The sequence below is a fragment of the Ptiloglossa arizonensis genome, chromosome 10, assembly GCF_051014685.1.
Source record: "Ptiloglossa arizonensis isolate GNS036 chromosome 10, iyPtiAriz1_principal, whole genome shotgun sequence".
Taxonomy (NCBI): domain Eukaryota; kingdom Metazoa; phylum Arthropoda; class Insecta; order Hymenoptera; family Colletidae; genus Ptiloglossa; species Ptiloglossa arizonensis.
The window spans coordinates 7,128,659-7,136,214 of NC_135057.1; the positions used below are offsets into that span (position 1 = coordinate 7,128,659).

The following is a 7,556-nucleotide window of genomic DNA, read 5'->3' on the forward strand; positions in this document are numbered from 1 at the left end:
GATTGATCGGTAAAGCTTATTTGGCAAATTGTATCTTAGACGTCGCACTATTAATCATTAGAACAATCTTCGATTTACCAATAGTTTATCGGTAATTAATTAGTTCGAACATTGTTTGACGCTATTAATCCTTCAGATAATCTTCAATTTACCGTCAGTTTATCGGTAAATAATTAATTTAAACGTTGTCAGAGCACCGTTCGAACGATTAATCGCGCCATGTTTAAAGCAAGATCTGCCAGACGAGCCTTCTCGATTAATTCGACCAATAATGTGGCTCTTTGTACTAAAAAATATTACTTATTACGCAAAGAAGAGTTCTCGTTGATATTTCGTGGTCTTCTAAAAGTATAGAGGCCTCCGAAAGGTAAGTGGCCCTAGCCTCCCTAAATCTCCAGAAGGCCCTGATACTTAACCCTTTGGACTCGAGAGGGGATTCTCAATCGCCACATAATTCACTGTACTATTTTCAATTCGGGAAAACTTCGCGATTTTGAATTCAAATTGGAATTTAAATATCACGTTCTCGTAGAGTGTAAACGCACGTATGCGAAACATAATACATAAAAATGTTCCATTGCAGATTAATTTTACGACTTAAATAATTTTCTCGAGATGTCGATTTCTGATAGCAAAGAAGCCTCGAGTGCAAAGGGTTAACTTTCTCGTTAAAGTTAACATGGTATTTTCGCGAAAACGGTCGTCATGGTAACGCGACGACAATATTAATTACGTGAACGTTAATTATTCAATTACTTGAATTCTCTACAAGTGACTATCTCGCGATATGTCACGCGACTTCTGTTTTCGGTAAGGACGATGACATATCTTCGAGCATCGTATTCGACGATATTTATATTCGATCTCGTTCGATTATTTTATTACCGATGACACCCCCAGGATCAACTGTATCGATCGTGCGTTTAATCGGAATTTATTAATTTAATTTAAAACATACAATCCGGATTGGACGACCATCGAACTCGAATGGGCAATTCGAGCGAATCTTCGAATCCTTGCCGAATTCGAGGAAACGAACACGAAGAATCGAGACTCGAGTGTCAAAATTAACGAGAAGAATTTCTGTTCAATTCACGCTGGACGTGACCAACATGAAATTCTTCCACCGTTGAAGAACCAACGAAATCGCGTACAATTTTGCGCGATTCGTATAACACGGTGTTCCGCGAGCGCGAGCAAACGTAATCCTGCCGACGGATCTCGTTCAGGGGCGTTGTTTCTGTAAATAAACGAAAAAGGAAAAAAGGAAAAAAAAAAAGAATAAAGAAAAAAAAAACGACGTCGGTTTGTTTTTAAGATATCAGCGTAGCGCGATGTAAATAATCGTAGACGTTGTAAATTACGTAGTTCGCGTAGCCCGTAAGACGTGTGTACATATTTGATATTTCTTACATAGATCCGAAGACTGACCGGTGCTTGTACCAACCGACCAAAGAAACGCGCCCTTCTCATCGGAAGGAAGAAAAATGGAACAACAAAGTATCGCTATTATTATATTTTTAATTCGCGTTCGTTGAGACACGCGCGTAACGAATCGAGTACTCACACTTCTGTACATAAGCGTAACGCGAAGGCGAACCGGTACACTTAACCGTCGAAGTATTTTATTATAAACTTCTAGTAACCGTTCGAACCGTTTCTCGGCACATATCCGTACGAGGAAGTTAATTACCGCATGTATAAAACGCGTGTGCACGTAATATCGAAGCGAACCATTATTATTATTATTATTTTATTATTATTATTATTATTATTATTTATATTCGATGTAAATTGAGCGCGGTACAATTCGTAGCGAGTGGACGCCACCGCGTTGTACGATAATTAGCACGTAAGCGATGTAAATATTGTAAAAGTATAGCGCGCGCTGCATACCTACGCGAGAAAATATAATCATATTTTCCTCTGACGACGATTCTCATCTTATTGCCGTTCGTTATCAACGCGGATTCCCCTTTCAGAGGCACCAATCACCGGAATTCGTTTTGGATCGTAATTGGAAGCACGACGAACGAAACGATCGATCGAAATGAAGTTCCTTTTGGAGAAGAATAAGTCATTGTTTTGGATTTGAAAAATTTGATTCGAGTTTCGCGAAGAGGACAAAAGTATTCTGGAAATAAATATTTGTTCTCAGTTGGCTGGTCGATTTTAAATAGAATCTTACCGTACGAATTATCGACCGGAAATCTAAATAATCGAAACTTTTGTGTTGTATATTTATGCGAAGAATATCCCACTAATCGAGTGAATTAAGTTTCTTTTTCGAAAAGAAAGATAGTATTTTTACAATTTTAACATCCAACTAATCGAGCGAATTAAGCTTTTTTCGAAAAGAAAGATAGTATTTTTACAATTTTAACATCCAACTAATCGAATGAATTAAGTTTTTTTCGAAAAGAAAGATAGTATTTTTACAATTTTAACATTAAACTAATCGAGCGAATTAAGTTTTTTTTCGAAAAGAAAAATAGTATTCTGACAATTTCAAATAATTGAAAAACGAATCGAGATGTTCCTTTAAGAGAAATAGTATTTTATATTTTAAAGATAACTTATTTGTTATTGGTTCACGGAGCAAGTGTTCGATAGAAATCATTTCGAGTAATTTAACAGTGAACAGATTTTCAATGGTCTACAAATGCTTCTTGAGTACCTGCATACAGGCCATTCGACCATTCGTCACCAATTTACAGGTGGCAGGATTTCCTTTTCATTCGTGGGGAATCCCCATTACCTTCAATCTGTTTTCCCGCAGGTACCCGTAAAAGGCAGATAACGTTACCAGAGAGTACTGCGTATTCCCACCCCATAGAATTATGGAGATTAAGCCAAAACATATGGGCTGGTAGAAAGTACTCAAATATCCTACCAGACCCGTTAAATGATTTACACCCCATCTTAAACCACTTGCTTTCAATGAGAAATATTTAGAGGATTTTGTGCGAATATTAAGCAAATCTTAAAGAATCGATTGCTTTTACATATGGGTGAATTTTATCATTTCATAAGTAAAATATTGAGATTGAACTTTTATTGGGTTGTTCGGAAAATCATATCGTTTTCGAAAATGGAGAATATATAATTTAATAAAATGTTTATACGATCTAGAAAAAATCGTGTTTCATTTTCACCAAAAAAATGAAATGACTTTCCAAACAAGCTAATATAATACGGAAAATGAACATTTACGAAAAAAAATTTCTCCCAATTGTAGCATAAATATTAATAGTACGGTTCAATGTTTCTTAAATTTGTAGAGCACTAACGAAATTCAAATATGGTTACTAATGGACAAAATTAAATTACGAGAATAATAATTGACATACCTTGTACGAGATAATTTGAATTAATGAAAATATGACACCATTTCTATAAGTAAATCTATCGAATAAATCGCACGGTGTGCAATTTTTCGAGCAATAAAATTTCGTATAAAATTCACAAACGATTATAATCAATGGATTGTCATTATTTATAAAAATATATAACTGCTTGTGAGAGTAAAATATATCTGAAAAATCGTACAGTATACAATTGTTCGGTACAAAGTTTTCATAAAGACTGATTCGTGTTCAACATCGATATTTTTTTGTATTTCAAAAATTTTATAAAAAATTCAAAGCCAATTATTAATACACAAAATTTGAATGTGACAATTACGAACATACACTGTACGAGATAATTTCAATCGACCAAGATACGATACCGCTTGTTTAAACGAGCAACTTGTACCGAACAAATTGTACACCATTCAATGTTTCAAAATCGTGTATATATCAAAGAACTTACCGCACGGGACAAATCGCTGGTTACTCGGTAACAATGCCATAGTCGAGGATCACGTCCCAGCATCCGTTCTCGCACCCCCTCCGACGAAATAGAGGAAAACAACGATCCTGTTTTTCCCTGGCGTTCCCTCGATTGTCGCTAGACCGGCACGAACAATAAATTAATTGTGCCTCGTACGATTCTTGGGTTAGCTTTCGGTGGTCGCGTGCTTGCCTGCATGGGGTCGTTCATGAAGTGGGGCACGTGCCTCTTTATAATCGTCGTCAGCCTAGCTCTCGCTCCGCCATTAAAGTGACGTCTAAAAAGACAGGTTCCACGAGACGAGTCACTAATGTTTTCACCGGACGCAAAGTCGTTTCACGATACGTGCGTTTTAAAATCGCGTTATTTATTAACGCGAAATTCTTTCTTTACTTCATTTCTTAAGAAATTAAAAATTCTTTCTTTTCTTAATTTCTTTCTTTTCTTAATTTCTTAAGAAATTAAAAATTCTTTCGAATTTATTCGAAAGAAATTGTCTTTAAAAGATGTCTATTTCTATATCGAGTTCGTTACTACGAGGACAGTTACAAATTGTGCGAGATCCTCTCGAATCTTTACAATTGTGAATTTACTTTTCAATTTTTTCGATATCAATTTTGAACGAATCCCGGACAATAGTAAACGTAAGCACGATAAGTATCGTAACACGTGAATACCACTTCGCGATACCAGGATAAATTTTGTTTAAAAATAAAATTCTATTTTATAGAATTGCATTTTTATACAACTGCACCTAACTTACGATCGTTCTCGTCTCGCGTGGGATATTTATCTACATTTAAAGCCAATCCGTATATTGTTCGTCTTCTACCTGTACACAAACTGTACCGGTAGAATGATCTATAGAACTCCAAACGACCTATTTAGTATAACTAATGCGAATCTCGTGAACGACTTTGATTAATATCTCGCAAACACTATTTCGGTGTTCCATAGATCATTTTGGACTTGTATACGACAATATAAATCGCTTCGCGCGGCACAAGAGTAATTCGGACGCAGAGGCGAGTAGAACAGGGTACCATCGTTGAAAATGGTACTCGAGAGTGCTGTAGCGCTGTACATTACGTTAAATAGTCGCTCTCGAACAATCGAGTCCCGCCAAAATTTTCCAGCAACCTCTATGAAAAGGCATGGCGAACGATCGCGGGCATTAACTTCGCACACGTTCGACAGACACGAACAAGTCTATGAATATGCATAATCCGCGACGTTGGTGTAACGAGGACACAGCGGCTAAGGGTGTTCACGTTCACCAGGGCTGCTATTATCGGGCGTGTGTGACTGGAACGGTGATCGCTCCGGAGGAGGGCGAGTCGCGTGCGCCTCGTTAAATTCTTCGGCCAGCGAATACGACGTAGCCACGATTCTGTGAAATTGTGCGATCACTCGTCGCAGGATGCGTCCATTGCCGACGGCGACGTCCCCGTCACGTCGCGACGCTACCCACGATGAAAACGACGTGAACAGGGAGCCGCTCAAAGAAGTTCCGCTGATCGGCCCTTAATTCAGGACGTCCGTTTACTTGCTCGAAGCACGATTCTAGAAATTGAAACAGTTCGCATTATTTTCACGAAAGCTACAAGTAATGAATAATAACCAGCAATATTAACCAGCTCTGTGAGAACTGTTTTCGAATACGATTTTCCGAATGGAAGTCGTCGATACTCTTCTATTGTGCTCGAGAACAGGTTGTAAGGAGTCCTGATTAAACTTGCAATTGAAATTATTTCCGTAACGGCAATTTCTTAGTTAGATTGTACTGAAATTTGTACAATTCCGGCATCTATGGAAAGGAAAATATTATAGAAGGAATTATAAGGAAATAATATTAGGAAACAATGATGTATTGAGGTTTTGGTTAATCGATACGATGTCGTACCGGTGGGCAAACAATTTTTGTATACTTACCGGTGTTTCATGTTTCGATGTAATTCCCTGCATTAAATCATCCATCTGTTTTTAGAGCTGAAACTCCTCTCGGTTTCGAAAAATGCTCTGTAGTAAATGAAATTGCACGTTTTGGTATTCGTTACGTCGAAAATAACGGGACAACTTTTAACAAAGTGCAACGTTCCGATGTTAACCTCTTCCGAGATGATTTATTTTGCACGAAATAAATGAAAATTCAACTGAACATTAACACGTGCCGTTTATTAATTTTATGACGATTTTGACGTATTTCAACATTAGGATATTTAATTATTAATGCTTGTTCAAAATTGTAATAATTACTTCCGGTTTAGAATGTTCAAAGTAACTTAAAAAGTAAACATACATTTATTAGATCGCTGAAGAGGTTAAGTCGCGTCTTATGGCGTTATATTATGAAAAAAAAAACGCGATTTCACAATGACAGATTTATAACGTAATTTGAGAGAATGTAATTAAAAACAAGCATTTTCCGATGGTAATTCAACGACCAATTGTATAAAATGAGATTGCACGGTAAACAGATTAACAGAGGATTACGTTCTTTACGACACGCGCGATGCATGTTGTTGCACACATTTCGCAGGAGAACGAAAGAACAACATCGTACGTCGCGATTAAACGCTTGAAGAACAACATATGTTCGGTACCGGGATTTACGAGAGGCAGGGCGAAACTATCCATAATCCAGGCCGATTAGGAACATAAACGTGGATCTGCAGGGTGCGGTTAAGCTAAACACTCGACAAGTTGCGTGTTCAATGGAAACACTTAGGTGTATCCAAATACAGAGGTCGTGACAATCGCTTATTATCAAGGGGGAAACTTCGGCAATATTTTTTCAAGTTTCAGCATCACTTTTAATTGGGATCTTCGATCCGATTCGAAAAGAAACCACAATAACTCGTAGTTTCCTACAATTAAATTGTTTCTCTCGTTTCGTTTCGATAATTCCAAAAATACAGTGCAACGATATAAATCGTTCGTTACAAAATAATCGTCATGGTGATAGCTTAGATTCTAAATACAGAGGGCGTGATATTCGTTGATAACCATGAGCGAAACAATATTCTTCCGAAAAGATTCTTTATCGTCTTTTCGAAATGATGAAAAGAGAGGACCACAATTATAATTTTTTGCAGTCCGGTTGTTCTCCTCACTTCGAATGAATAATTAAACAGATACGAAACAGCGGCATTAAACCGTTGACCGTACGTACAAAAGACACGAGGTAACCTAGATATCGCTCGTGACCATGGGTAACTAGAAAAATTCCCGATAAAATCTTACATGCAAACCTCTGGAACGGTGCATTTCCCCACACCGGAAGCTGGAGTTATTTCCTGAAGTACGATAGCTGAACGATCTCTCTTGCTGCGGTACGCTGTCGGTTACGGATAGTTTCACGCACACGCAGCCTCGATCAGAGTGTGGCAATACGCGCGTAAAAACCTGGCCGCGCACGCGCGGTGTGTAAACTGGCGTGCACAACGAGACCAGGTGGCGCTTTTGGGGACGTGTGTAGGTGTGTAACGCGCTCGCGCGCACGAACGGTGAGTTCACGCGCGCACGCCTGCATGGACGTACAGGTTACATACGTACGGGGGATAGGCCTGTGCGCAATCAAGGCGAAGGGGTGCTTTAGCAGAGTCGCCCCACGGTAACCAGGGAAACGGCACGTAACACCGCCCACAACCCTCCGGCTGTCTTGTCCGATGTGTTTGCTCGATGATTTTATACCAATTACGGCCTATCCCCATGCTATTGCC

The 7,556-nt window shown here is 38.4% G+C and overlaps 2 long non-coding RNA genes across 2 annotated transcripts in view; both read right to left on the reverse strand.

Moving 5' to 3' along the window:
- The window catches only part of LOC143152360 (uncharacterized), a 66,118-nt gene extending 61,996 nt beyond the window's left edge, over nt 1-4,122 (reverse strand). Inside the window, exon 1 of the long non-coding RNA XR_012993556.1 lies at nt 3,814-4,122. This is a non-coding gene — a long non-coding RNA (uncharacterized LOC143152360). The remainder of the gene's footprint in view (nt 1-3,813) is intronic.
- Nucleotides 4,123-4,389: 267 nt separating this feature from the next.
- Nucleotides 4,390-6,525, reverse strand: LOC143152374 (uncharacterized). The gene is made up of 4 exons (XR_012993558.1): nt 6,438-6,525; nt 5,767-5,853; nt 5,469-5,641; nt 4,390-5,397 (listed from the first exon to the last, which is right to left on the reverse strand). It is a non-coding gene; the product is annotated as an uncharacterized LOC143152374 (long non-coding RNA).
- Between the last annotated feature and the right edge of the window lie 1,031 nt (nt 6,526-7,556).